Raw genomic sequence first — 15504 nt, 5'->3', positions numbered from 1 at the left:
TTGACGTGAATAACGCTTTTCTTAATGGTGATCTGACAGAGGAGATATATATGGCTCAACCTCCTGGGTTTGAAATAAAAGGAGCTAATGGGCAGACACTTGTGTGCAGACTGACCAAAGCGCTTTACGGGCTGAAACAAGCCCCTCGTGCTTGGTTTCAGACACTCAAACAGCATCTTGTTTCTCATCTTGGTTTTCGGGCTTCAAAAGCAGATCCATCTTTGTTCATTCGCTCATCTGGTGGACATCTATTACTGCTTATGGCATATGTTGATGATATTGTAATCACAGGGAGTTCTGATGAGGAGATAGACACTGTTGTTCGCTTACTGCACGAAAAATTTGCACTCAAAGATATGGGGCAACTGAACTACTTCTTAGGGATTGAGGTTCATCACACAACTCAGGGACTGTTCCTCAGTCAAAGAAAGTATGTTTCAGAGATTCTTCAGAAAACGGAGATGACAGGAGCTGCATCCACTCCAACACCCATGGTGAGTAACCAAAAACTTGTTACATCTGATGGTCATTCATTGTTTGCTGATGGTCAGCTATATCGAAGCATAGTTGGCATGCTTCAATATTTGTGTGTTACACGTCCCGACTTGGCCTTTTGCGTCAACAAGCTAAGTCAATATATGAACTCTCCTAGTGATGATCATTGGAAAGCAGTAAAACGTGTTCTGAGATATCTCATTGGGACTATGGACCATGGTTTATTTTTTTCCAAAGGGCAGTGCGAGTTAGTGGGTTACTCGGATGCAGATTGGGCTGCCTCGGTTGAAGATAGGCGTTCCACCACGGGGTACGTAATTTACCTTGGTCCCAATCCAGTTGCATGGTGCTCTAAAAAGCAATCAGTTGTATCTCGGTCAACTTCTGAGGCTGAGTATCGCAGTTTGGCTAATTGCGTTGCTGAGTTATTATGGTCTACTGTCTCCATGGCCGCCAATCCAACCCATCATGCACGCATGAAGCACGTCGAGATTGACCATCATTTCATACGAGAAAAAGTTACTGCAGGAGCTCTCCAGGTCAATTTTGTTCCCTCTGCAAGACAGATAGCTGATGTTCTCACAAAACCCATACCTCCAAAGCAGTTTGCTGGTTTTCGACAGGATTTAAAAGTTCAACTGTGTGATCAAAGTGAAAAATTCAAACCGAACCAGGAGAATGTTATAACTATAATCAGTTAACTAGTTAGTTAATAAACAAACTATTACGTCTGTTGTTAAAGTCAGTTAGTGCAGTTTAACCTTCCTGCTCTATAAATAAACAGCAACTTTGTACTGAAGTTTTCAAGAGTTTTAATAAAAGATTAGTTCGTATCATATCTTAACATCGGTCACGATCGGGATCCATTACTATAAACACATTTACAATTGTCAGAAATCACCACACTATCAAGTAATCACATAAAATGGCATGTATAGCTAGACCCAACACATTACGGTAGTCCTAGAATCGACTAAACCGTAGCTCTGATACCAATTTAATGTAACACCCCGAACCCGAGACCGACACCGGAGTCGGACACGAGATGTTAACAAACTTTGAAAAATTTTTCCAGACACTGCCCAGTCTGAGTACTAGTCGCTTCAAAAATCATATCTTGAGTTTCACAACTCGAAAATCAGTTTTGTGATTTTTCCCTGAAACTAGACTCATGTCCCCACCTATGTATTTTTTTCTAGAATTTTTGGTCGGGCCAATTAGTACAGTTTATTAGTCAAAGTCTCCCATGTTACAGGGGTCGACTACACTGACCTTTTCCCATTACGACTTGGATATCTCTCTGCACAGAACTTCAATACTGATTCCGTTTGTTTCTATGGAAACTAGACTCAGAGAGGAATCCATACATATATGGTATGACCCCTAATTATCTCTGGTCAATTTATAGTTAATTTCCAAAGTCGGAACAGGGAATCCAGAAACTGTTCTGGCCCTGTTCCACAAGAACCCGAATATCTCTTACTGTACTGTTCATATGATTGTCTCGTTACTTTCATATGAAAGAAGATTCATCAAGGTTCGATTACATAATTTATTCGCTATTTAATTCCACTCCTACGAATTCTTGTGATTTTTCCAATCCACACCACTGCTGCTGTCAGCCTCTGTTTTCAAAGTAAACCTTACCTATTTTCGGGGTTTCATGGACCAACTAGGGCCTTGTCATACATATGCCCACATATGATCATACTTAGCCATTCCAATGGCTGATCATTTGCTCAACACTTCCATTCCAACTATAGTTACATCATGAAACCATCTATACATTCATAAACACGAATGGTCTAATGCCATACTCCACTTCTACAAGCCATTTTCGCATGGCTGTACACTTATACATTTCATAAAGTACTCGAGAAACAACAATGGGTAGTCCTATACATGCCATATCAAAATTCAACCAAAATAGTACCCAAAAGAGCCTTTGATAGTGTGGGCGACTTTGACTTCAAGATCCCGAGTCCGATAGCTGGAGAACCAAAAATCTATAAAACAGAGGAGCAGTGTAACGAGTAAGCAATTTATGCTTAGTAAGTTTTGAGCAAGGAATTCCAGCATAAACAAAGAATAACACACATTTAGCTAAACGGAATATTTCATAATACGCAATTTACCGATATCAAACTTGCTTCACAACATTAACAACCCTTATGTACATACACAATAGACTAACTTAGCCGAAGGCCGGTAGCTCGTTTATCAACTGAGCGAACATTTATTTGTAAGGGCTCGATTAAATTCAACACATACGTAACATATCCCCATATTGGGATGTTTTTCGAGTATTCGCTGGAATTTTACAGCAAGCTCATTCATTACCAAATCACGTACCTTCGGGATTTAACCGGATATAGCTCCTCGTTCAAATGCCTTCGGGACATAGCCCGGTTTTAGTAACTCACACAATGCCTTCGGGACATAACCCGGATTTAATAACTCGCACGAATGCCTTCGGGACTTAACTCGGATTTAGTATCTCGCACAAAGGCCTTCGGGGCTTAACCCGGAATTTGTATCTCGTACAAATGCCTTCGGATCTTAGTCCGGATATATTCACTTAGCACAAAGCCTTCGGGACTTAGCCCGGACAGCATTCAATTAATCATGCACATCTAACAATAATTCATGGCACATTCATATTTCATTTTCATTTGCGAAACTCAAACACAAGGCACATATCGTCCTTGCACATTCGGCTCAATAGCCACACATAGAGCACGATTTAATCACATCGTAATTTAAGCTCTCTTACTCAAGAACTTACCTCGGGTGTTGTCGAACGATTCCGCTAGCTATTCAACCACTTTTTCCTTCCCTTTATCGGATTTATTTCCCCTTTGCTCTTGAGCTTAATTAAACAAATAAATTGATTTCATCATTTAGGCATCAAAAAGATGAACACAAGGCACTTAGCCCATATTTATACATTAGACATTAAAGTCTCATACATGCAAAAATCATGCATCAACACAACATATTAGCTAATTTCTTTCCCCTTGGCCGAATATGCATGTCTATTTTTGGGGTCGATTTCAACACTTAATACACACATATACACACTAGTAAAGCATCCTCCCCCTTTTCATCAATTTAACACATGCATTGCTCATTAACATGCAAAGTTACATTCGGCCTTAGCACACATCTTGCTAGCCGATTCTTCTCCATTTAGCAACCAATGCACATATGTGCTCACACAAAAATGCTAAAAAGGAGGTTCAAGAATCATCAAGCCATCATCACATGCATCATTAACAAGCTTCATATTTTGCATGCAATGGCATTAACACAACCTCCACCTAGGCCGAATCTTAACTCATCCTCATGCCTCATCACCACAACATCAAACACCAACCAAGAATGATGCATCCATGGTCAAGTGCCAATTCCATCACATAGCAAGATTTAGACCATGGGCTAGGTAGAACTCAAGCTAACAACTAAAACATGCATGCATCTCATGGAACATCATCAAACATACCTTAGCCTAGCTACATGCATGGCCGAATCTCTTCACCTTTCTTCTTCTTTCCTCCTTAAAATTTTTGGCCAAGGATGAACCAAAGGATGAGAAAATTTTTTTCTTTGTTTTTCTTTCTAATTTAGGCTAAATGAAGGTGAGAAAAGGATGAACAAAGATCTTCTCCTCTCTTTTCTTTAGCTCACGGCAATGGGGGGGGGAAAAGAGTCAACTACACACTTTTTTTTTGTGTATTCATCATACTCCTTTTCATTATTTAATTTCCATGCCTATTATTTTATTTTTTTCCACCCATGATGCACCAACAAAACATGTCTATGACATGTCTTGGCCATCAAACTTGGTCTACCATGCTTGTCATGGCCGGCCACTACTAGTAGGGGGGGAATTTGACATGCAAGTCCCCCCTTTGTCCACATGCACTAATAGGTCCTCACACATTGACCTATCACATTTTAGAATTTTCTCACATAAGTCCTATTGACTAAATTCACATGAAATCAACCAAATTGAAGCTTGAAATTTTCACACATTCATAATTACATATTCTAGACAATAAGTATCACATTCAAACATTTCGGTGACTCGGTTTAGCGGTCTCGAAACCACTTCCCGACTAGGGTCAATTTTGGGCTGTCACAAGACTAATATCATATTCATAACAATAATACAATTCACATACATATCATTCAATTTAAAACATATAAATACACAATTTAGTTACACGAACTTACCTCGATAAACATTCATAAACAAGGATCAACTAATCCAATACTTTTTCTTTTCCTCGATTTAACTTCGTATTTGAGTAATATGGATCTATATAAATGAATTTAACATTAATTTGATAAAATTCACATTCAATTTTATTCAATTCACATATTAGGCAAAATTACTTTTTGCCCCTATACTTTTGATAAATTCTAATTTCGTCCCTAGGCTCGGAAAATAAAATTCATGCAATTTAATCCTTATTCCAAGCCTAATCAATTTGTACATATAACATTTATATCCCATGTATTTCAAAAAAATCAGAAATTTTTCGTGAATTTTACATCTTTAGTCCCTAAATCACAATTTCATGGAAATTTCCTTTACAAAAGTTGTTTATCTATCAATAATATTTCATTTTCTACCATAAATTTCAAAATTTCAGCATACGCTTCCATCATAAAATTTTAACACTTTGATATCTTTACAAATTGATGCCCAAAATTGCTAGATTACGTTATTCCGATCTCAAAAACATAAAAATTACTAAAAATTGGACAAGATTACTTACCCAATTAAGCTTGTTTGATTTTCTTTCTCTTTCCTAGGGTTTCCATAGAATTTGGGGAAGAAGATGATATAAAATGATGATATTATTTATTTATTTAATTTATCATCTTTTATTTTTTTAATTTCCAATTTAGTTCTTTTCTTTTTCTAATTTTCCATGGATGAATCATCAAAAATACCTACTATCTTTTCTTAATGGTCTAATTACCATGTAAGGACCTCAAATTTTGAATTTCATAGCTATTTAATCCTTCTAGCTACTAAAATTTAAATTTTGAACTTTATGCAATTTGGTCCTTTCTTTCTAATTAAACACAAAATGGGTAAAATTTTCTTAGAAAAATTTTCATGTCTTTCCTATCATGATGCAGACCATGCAATATGTAACACCCCGTACCCGAGACCGTTGCCGGAGTCGGACACGAGGGGTTCACAGACTAAATTCGCTTACTATCGCAGTCCATTTTAAAAATTTCCGGGCAGTTGGCTAACTGCGTCACTGTCACCTTAAAAATCATATCTTGAGTTTCACAACTCGAAAATCAGTTTCATAATTTTTCCCTGAAACTAGACTCATATGCCCATCTACATATTTTTTTCTAGAATTTTTGGTCAGGCCAATTAGTACAGTTTATTAGTTAAATTTTCCCCTTTTACAGGGTGCGACTACACTGACCTTCATGCATTACGATTTGGATATCTCCCTGCACAGAGCTTCAATACTGATGTCGTTTGTTTCTATAGAAACTAGACTCAGAGAGGAATCTATACATATATTGAATGACTCCTAATTATCTCTGGTTAATTTATAATGAATTTCCAAAGTCGGAACAGGGAATCCAAAAACCGTTCTGGCCCTGTCTCACGAGAACCTGAATATCTCTTAACATACTGTCCATATGATCGTTTCGTTACTTTCCTATGAAAATAGATTCATCAAGGTTCGCTTACATAATTTATTCACTATTTAATTCCATTCCTACTATTTTTAGTGATTTTTCACATCCACATCACTGCTGCTGTCAGCATCTGCCTTTAAGGTAGACTTTACCTATTTCATAGTTTCCATGATTCAACTAGCCCTTTTAGCATAAATAGCACAAATTATGATAGTGATTAACCATTCCCATGGCCAATCCTTGTTAAGCATATCCATACCAAATGATTATAACATTATGCTCAAACATATATAAGCCATTTTCGCATGGCTATCCAAAATTATATAAATCCAAAGGGTCCATGACCCACAACAAAAAGGGTAGTCCTATACATGCCATTTCGAAGTTCAACCAAAATTGTACCAAAAGGGGGCTTTGATAGTGTGGGCGACTTCGACTTCAAAATCCCGAGTCCGATAGCTGAAGAACCAAAATCTATAAAACAGAGAATCAAAGAAACGGAGTAAGCAATAAATGCTTAGTAAGTTTTGAGCAAAGAATTTAGACACAACCAAAGTATAGCATTCATGTAGCTAAACGGATAATTTCATATGCACAAATTTTCAATATCATACTTACTTCACATTACCAACCCTTATATTCATACACAAAGATCAACTTAGCCAAAGGCCGGTAGCTCATTTATCAACTGAGCGAATACTTATTTGTAAGGGCTCAACTAATTCAAAGCACATACGAAACATACCTCAATGTTGGGATGTTACAAGCGTATTAACTGAAATTTTTACAGCAAGATCATTCATTCCCAAATCACGTACCTTCGGAATTTAACCGGATATAGCTACTCGTTCAAATGCCTTCGGGACATAGCCCGGTTATAGTAACTCGCACAAATGCCTTCGGGACTTAACCCGGATTTAGTAACTCGCACAAATGCCTTCGGGACTTAACCCGGATTTAGTAACTCGCACCAATGCCTTCGGGCTTAGCCCGGAATTAGTATCTCGCACAAATGCCTTCGGATCTTAGTCCAGATATGGTCACTTAGCACAAAGCCTTCGGGACTTAGCCCGGACATCATTCGAATAACCATGCACATTTAACAATAAATCATGACACATTCGTATTTCATTTTCATTAGCAAAACTCAAACACAAGACACTTATCACTCTTGCCATTTCGGCTCAATAGCCACACACAAAGAGCGCGATTTTGATTTGCTTAAAACATGATCTAATAAAATAATAATTTAAGCTCTATTACTCAAGAACTTACCTCGGATGTTGTCGAACGGTTTCGACGGCTATTCGACCACTTTTTCCTTCCTTTTATCGGATTTAGTTCCCCTTTGCTCTTGAGCTTAATTCAAACAAATTTAACTCATTAAAGTCTCATTTTGCTAGCTTATGGCCGAATATGACAAGGAGTTTGATAGGTCATATGGCCACCTTTTAGCTCAAATACACAATGGTCATACGCATTTTTAATCACATCAAGCAATTTAATACAATTCATTCGAACATCAAAAGAGAAGCTCAAGGTACTTAGCCCATATATACATTAGACACTAGAGTCACATATGTACGAAATCACGAATCGAATTCAACATACTAGCTAATATTTCCCCTTAGCCGAATTTTCTAAGTCAAGCTAAAGCCATCAATAGGCTACCTATGGCCGAACATACACATAACTTATGTACTTATTCATGTGGCCGAACATACATGTCTATGTTGGGGCCGATTGCTTCACAACACCATACCATTTCAATTTTTGGTCATGGTTAAACAAAGAACTTAATGTCTCACTCAAAAATGCTAAAAAGAAGATTCAAGAATCATCAATCCACCATCACATGCACCATTACAAAGCTTCACTTTTAGCATGCAAATGATATCAACACCAATCCACCTTGGCCGAATATCATCTCCATGACATAGTAAAGATTTGAACCATGGGCTATTTAGAACTCAAGCTAACTACTAAAACATGCATGCATCTCATGGAACATCATCAAACATACCTTAGTCTATCAAACCACCATAGCCGATTTCCTCAAAGCTCTTTTTCCTTCTTTTTCTTTCTCCTATTCGGCCAAGAACAACATGAGAGCTTTTCTCTTCTTTTTTTTTTTGGTCATGCATGAGAATGATGAACACATTTTTTTCTCTTTGTTTTCTTCCTTCAATTTCTTATTAGTTTATTGCCCATGCTTCTTATTTTATTCTTCCATTAACACAACATGTTTCATGACATGTTTTGCCCATGCTTCTTATTTTATTCTTCCATTAACACAACATGTTTCATGACATGTTTTGCCCATGCGTCTTATTTTATTTTTCCATTAACACAACATGTTTCATGACATGTTTTGCCCATCATCCTTTGTCATGGCCGGCCACTAGTACTTAAATGGGGGGAAATTGACATGCAAGTCCACCCCTTTGATTACATGCACTATTAGGCCACTTGCATTTGCCTAGCACATTTCTAAATTTTCTCACATAAGTCCTATCAACTAAATTCACATGCAATTAACTAAATCGAAGCTTAAAACTTTCACACATTTATATTCACATATTTTAGGCAATAATTATCACATTCAAATAATTTGGTGACTCGGTCTAGCGGTCCCGAGACCGCTTTCCGACTAGGGTCACTTTAGGGCTGTCACACAATAATATTAAAATAATTTTTTTTCTAACTCAGATTTGTGGTCCCGAAGCCACTATTCTGATTTCACTAAAAACGAGCTTCTACAGTTTTAAAAGACATTATTTGTGAAATTGTTAATTTTGCATTTTAGTCTTTTTTCTGTTAAATTTTAATTCTATTTTTTTTATGTTTGTTTCAGTTGTTTATGAATATTGATCAAATTATTGACTTACTCTTCGTAAACTCTAAAATTGAAAGGATTTTCTAACAAAGGAGAAGACAAGCAAACTAAAGAAGGATCGAAGAGATGAATTTTGAAAATCCAAACCAAAACCCAAGAGGAACGTTCGCTTCTAATACTCACAATCTGATCATTGATGCCAATGATAGAAACTGTGCCATTCAACAATATGCCATTCTGCTATTCAACAAGCTTAATTCGAGTATTAGAAGACCTAAAATTGAGGCATAACAATTCGAGTTGAATCCAGTCATGTTTCAAATGTTGCAAAATATGGGTCAATTTAGTGGGATTCCTACTGAAGATCCAGATCTTCATCTTCAACTATTCATGGAAGTGAGTGACTCATTTAAATTGGTCGGGGTGACGAGAATGCCTTGAGACTGAGATTATTTCCATACTTCTTAAGAGATAAAGCAGGCGCGTGGTTGAACTCCCTACGATCCGATTCCATAACTACATGGCAAGAGTTGGTTGAACATTTCTTAATGAAATATTTCCCTCCATCTTTAACCACCAAAATCTGAAATGAAATCACTTTATTTCAGCAACATGACAAAGAATCTTTATATGAGGCATCTGAGCAATTCAAAGAGTTATTACAAAAGTGCCATTATCACGGCATTCCTTGTTGCATTCAAATGGAGACTTTATATACCTGTCTCAATATTCATACTAGAATGATGGTTGATGCTTCAACAAATGGAGCCCTTCTTTCTAAGCCTTATAATGATGCTTACGAGATTATTGAAAGAATTGCCAGCAATAACTATCCGTGGCCAAACAACCGAGCAGACTCAAGAATATGAGTAGCAGGAATACATGAAGTTGATGCGCTTAATTCTTTGGCAGCCCAGGTATCATTTATGTCTTCTATGCTTAAGAACATAACTGTTAATGGTTTCAATTGTAATCTAACAGGTCAGCAACTGAACCAGTTTGAGTATATTTCTTGTGAATACTGTGGAGATGGCCATTTCTTTGAAAATTGCCCATTCAATCAAGAGTCAAAATATTACATGGGAAATCAAAATTTGAATAGTCCACAGTCAAATTCTTAAAACTCTTCATGGCAAAACCATCCAATTTCTCCATGAAGTAATCAATGGGTGAACCATAGCGACTCTTCTATATCACATTGACCAAATTATCGGCCAGAATATTCTCAACAAGTGCAACAACTCACACCAACTGAATCTTCAAGTAATCATGAGAATTTGCTGAAGGCGTACATAGCAAAGAATGATGAACTAATCCAAAGCCAAGCAGCAACATTGAAGAATTTAGGAAACCAAGTGGGACAGCTAGCCAATGAGCTCAAAAGCAGACCTCAAGGTATTTGGCCAAGTGATACAGAAAATCTAAGAAGCACGGGCAAAGAGCATTGCAAAACTGTCACTTTACAAAGTGGGAAGGCATAAGAACCCAAAGCTGTCGAGATTGAAGATAAGCCTATGTAGTTGAAGGTAAAGAGAAAATTCAACTGAGTGTTGAAACTCCTATTCACAAAAGTCAGATATAGTGATCCTTGATGAGGTAAACTCCAAACCAGTTAGTTTTGATTACCTAACACCCTTATCAGATACAGAAAAATTTCCACAGAAGAGTTTTCTGGTTAAAGATAAGATTCCACCATTACCATATCCTCAACGATTCTAGAAGCAGCAAAATGATTCTCAGTTGAAAGAAATCTTTGATGACAAGGTGACTTTTAATGACTTCGATGCTACTAAATCCCCAGATATAGCTGAAAAATGATCTACTATTTCCGAGATTGAATCCCTGGCTTGTACAAAATTGGAGCTCAATTCTTTCGATGATTTGTTAGAACATATTCTACTAGAGGATTCACCAAGTGATGATAAAGACAAGGAATGTTTGGCTTGGTTAGAAGCTAATTCAAAGGAATTCACTCAAGAAGTTCCACTAAAATCATTAGAGTTGTCATATCAGGAGTATACGAAACCAAAGTCGTTGATTGAAGAGCCAACTAAATTGGAATTGAAGATTTGTCTCCTCATTTGAAATATGACTATTTGGGTCTGTCTTCGACTTTACCTGTCATTATTTCAGTTGAGTTAACCAAAGGTCAAAAAGAAGAGGCACTTCTGATTTTGGAAAGGCACAAAAAGGGTACTGGATGGGTTATTTCACATATTCAAGTCATGGGCTGGAGGATTTGTAGGAATTACATGGAGTTAAAAAGCGCCACCAGGAAAGATCATTACAGGTTTTCTTTCCCTAATAAGATGTTGGACAGATTTGATAGGAAAGAATATGATTACTTCCTAGATGGTTATAATTGGTATGAAAAATGACCATTTGACACCACCATGGTCAATGATGATCCTGAATAAAATGGAGGGAGTTCTCTTCACTTTCTCTATCATTATTTCATATTTTTAGTTTTTTTTCTCATTTGAATACAATGGTAGACTTAGATAAAATTTTCTTTAGTTTATTACATTAATTAAAACTCTGTCTAGGAGATTAGGACTTAAGCAGGACCATCTATGACCCCTCCAGTCTTTCCTGGGAGTTTAATTTAAAGTAATTTTTTGAAAAATATTCTTCTTAGTAGGCCAAAGAATTTAAGTATTTGTTTTGTTAAATAAAAGGTCAACTTTTAAGCCAAGCACTAATTTATTTGAGTTTTTTTTTAGTTGACTTTCAGTACAGGAGCTTAGGATCCAAAAATGAACTGCCATTGAGCTTAAGACACTACTAGGAAGGGAAATATTCAACCATTTTCTACACAAACCTATATCCCTTACCTTGCTCCACATCTACTCCTAAATAGCCCAATAGTACATCTAACTTAACCCCTTAATGTCACAGCCCTTAACTCCTTGAATCACCACTCCAAACACCTTTATTCGAAGTCACCAACTACCTCGCCTAAACTATCCTTAAAATCGCCACCCTCTTTAACTCTAAACCTTACCATCAGCTACTCAACCACTTGCCTGAAACTGAAACCACCCTTAAAATATTTTTTTCCAATATCGAGCATCCCTTCATTTAGCACCTTTTCACAAAGTGAACAGTTTGATATAATGGCTATGCTGCAACACATGTAGTTGCAGCAACAAAGAGATACTCAAAAATTTGGGATGACTCAACCAAAGATATATTTAAAAATATATTTCATAAACCATTTGTTTTTGTGCTTGAATTTCTAAACTTAATACTCAAACCATGGACTCCAATGTCGAGAAAGGAACGAGGTGATCAGATTCTAAGGGTTCTACAAATAAAAAGGGGGGATCTTGTCTCTACTTAATTTTATTTTATCTCTTAGGATATTTCTATTTCTTGCATAATAAATCAAGAGGTTGAAACCATTAATAAAATTGAACAATTTATAAAATAGGAAGTGTGGCAATAGATATGTACATGTCTAGGATTGGATCTGTCTAGGAACAGTTTGGTATTTAAGCAGTCAAACTTGACTCACCTCCTTTTTCTGGGATCCTACCTGGCGTATAGTGTCTATTCACTTCTATATTTTCATTTTCTCTATTGTTTTTCACAATGGGGACATTGTTCATCTTAAGTAGGGGGGACCAAAAAATTGATATTATTTCCTCTTAGAATAAATTTTTCTTTTAATTATGATTAAGTTATATTTTGTTCAAAATTTTGAAATTTTGTTAAGTATGCTAGACTTTAGTATGAATGAAGTTCTATTATTCTAGTAATTGTTGTTAGCTGAAGTATGACACAAATGTACTCTTAATAAAGTTTTTAAATCATACCATAAAATTTTTAGTTCCTTAAGAAAGATAGACATGCATGAAAGTTTAAGTTTCTAGAATTGACTTAGTAGTTTCTTGAGTCGAAATCCTAGGAAGCATGGAATGTTCAAAATGATTTAGTGTAACACCCCTAACCCGTATCCGTCGCCGGACTAGGGCCACGAGGCATTAATGAACATAAACACAGTTCCGAACATTCTCATATTATTGAAAGTCATATTCTTATATACATATAGAGCATATAAGTAATTAAATATAGAACATATTGCATATACAAATCACAGGTTAATTATTTTAATGATAAGTAAATGCCAGAATAAAATTAAACATTTTATTCCTTAATTCTATATATGAGCAGGTTTAACCAATTAAGTCATTTTACAAGGCATTAGGTCTCTTAGCATATATGGCATTTTCAATCCCACAAATAATCAGAAATAATTTATTAAACATTTAAGTTACACTAACTCCATCTTTCCAACTTAAGTTAGAGAGTTTACCAAATACACATCCACAATCAAATATAAATACTTGTTACTTATTAACTAACCATTTTGCTATCAATACATACTTAACACCTACTCAATATTTATCTTCATCAATTGTATCTATTTTGAAAATCATATAAGCATAATATATGCATATATATTTCCAAAACAAACCGAAACATAATGACAAGTATCATTCGATTATACACATATACCAACCCTAGTATAAGCGCAATATTCATATACATATATAAGTTCAATTAACAAAGCGTAATTGATTAGATTAGCACATATCTTTTACCATAACGAACAAATCATGAATTATACATATCATTATTCCGAACCATAAGGGAACACCAAATATACCTCTTGCATATATCTTGATTGTTACCTAACTAGTATATGATATACTTAGCTCATTTAACAACCATTATATATATCATGTAACCAAGACACATAAACAACTTCATGAACATCATATACCTTGGATGTACTCCCAATATAAGCTTATTCCAAGACCAAATATTAACACAACCCTTAACATTATAACTACCACAATTTACAGAAAAATATATGTATGTGTCGAACTAACAATCAATTATATTCATTATCTCTTATTATCATTTAATCGAACATACTTGTCAACCAAATGAGATTTTTACTATCATTACAAGTCACAACCTAAACATTTTAACCAAGAGTAATATAACAAATATAATTTATACCTACAAGTATATCATGGCCGAATCATTCATGTTGCATCCAATTCACATATCAACTTCAAAGCACAATAACACACATCATAAATATCATTTATCCATACCAACTACTATTATAACCAAAATGAACACAAACCATAATCAAACATAACCGATTTCAATCAAGGTAGTTAAGCCATTTTCGCATGGCTTATATCATACATAACCAAAATCCAACATTTCAAAACTATGTCTCAGCCTATACATGCCATAATTCAAGTTCAACTTATTAAATACCGAAACAGTAGATAGTGTGATAAACTTTGCTGGCGATCCCCGAGCTCGTAACTTGATCCAAAATCTATAAAACAAAAACAAACACACACACAGAGTGAGCTTTTATAGCTTAGTAAGTCATAAGCAAATAAACATCCCAATAATATAATCAACTCAATCAAATTAAAACAAATTATATCTTCATTACCACATTTAGTCTCAAAGTTACAAATTTTATAAATAATACATTTTCATATACAAATGCTACCTTGGTCAAATGCTCATATAGTCAATTTAACATAATATTATACAACTTCTAAAGCCAAATAGTCATTATAAAACCTAATCCACATACACGCAAATACATAAGCTCATGTATCAAAATATAACTTCATATACATATTCTAGTTATGTGGCCGAATATACCAAATCATGTATGCACATAGTTAAGAGTCATCTCAATAATACCAAATTATTTATTCACAAGGCCGAATACACATACCATATTCACATATATTCTTCATTTGCATCACACGTAATTTGTAACAAATATCAAGTTGCTTACTTACCTTAGTTCAAATAGGTAATAAGCTAATTCATATCTGGTCATTTAACTCGTTTCACATATTCGTTCACAACATACCATTGCCCGATGAACCATTCAGAATTGGATAGGACACTCAGAAAATCACACATATATCGTACAATGCCAATGTCCCAGACGTGGTTTTACATCTAACCACATATCGATGCCACTGTCCCGGACAAGGTCTTACTCGCACACATATATCGGAGTCACATATCGAAGCCATGGTCTTACTCGCACACATATAGCGGAATCCTATGTCATGACATATGTATCCTAGCTATTCCTAAGGTTCATACAGGTCTTTTGGACGTCGTAACTCGGTCGAAACAAATTTAGAAATATAGTAGCCAAGCTTGTGGTCATTCGGCTATTGTAAATATAAATTCATATATTTCATTTCAACATATATAAGTTGCATTTAATTAAAATTAAGTACGTCTATTTGTTTATAAACTTACCTCGGACGTTGTAAAACAGAACAGGACGACTAGTCGACAACTTTAGTTTTCCCCCGATCCAAATTCGATTTCTTTGGTTCTTGATCTAAAATATTCAAATTAAACCCATTCAAACATATTTTCATTCAATTTAGTCCAAAAACACATAAATGGACAAATTACCA

General features: G+C 35.4%; 1 non-coding gene across 1 annotated transcript; it reads right to left on the bottom strand.

The window, feature by feature from the left end:
* Positions 1 to 9591: 9591 nt before the first annotated feature.
* LOC121205593 (small nucleolar RNA R71) lies at positions 9592 to 9698 on the bottom strand. The gene has a single exon (XR_005900669.1). It is a non-coding gene; the product is annotated as a small nucleolar RNA R71 (small nucleolar RNA).
* Positions 9699 to 15504: the final 5806 nt, after the last annotated feature.

The sequence above is a fragment of the Gossypium hirsutum genome, chromosome A08 (genome assembly GCF_007990345.1).
Source record: "Gossypium hirsutum isolate 1008001.06 chromosome A08, Gossypium_hirsutum_v2.1, whole genome shotgun sequence".
Taxonomy (NCBI): Eukaryota; Viridiplantae; Streptophyta; class Magnoliopsida; order Malvales; family Malvaceae; genus Gossypium; species Gossypium hirsutum.
This window is presented reverse-complemented; position numbering and strand designations above follow the sequence as displayed.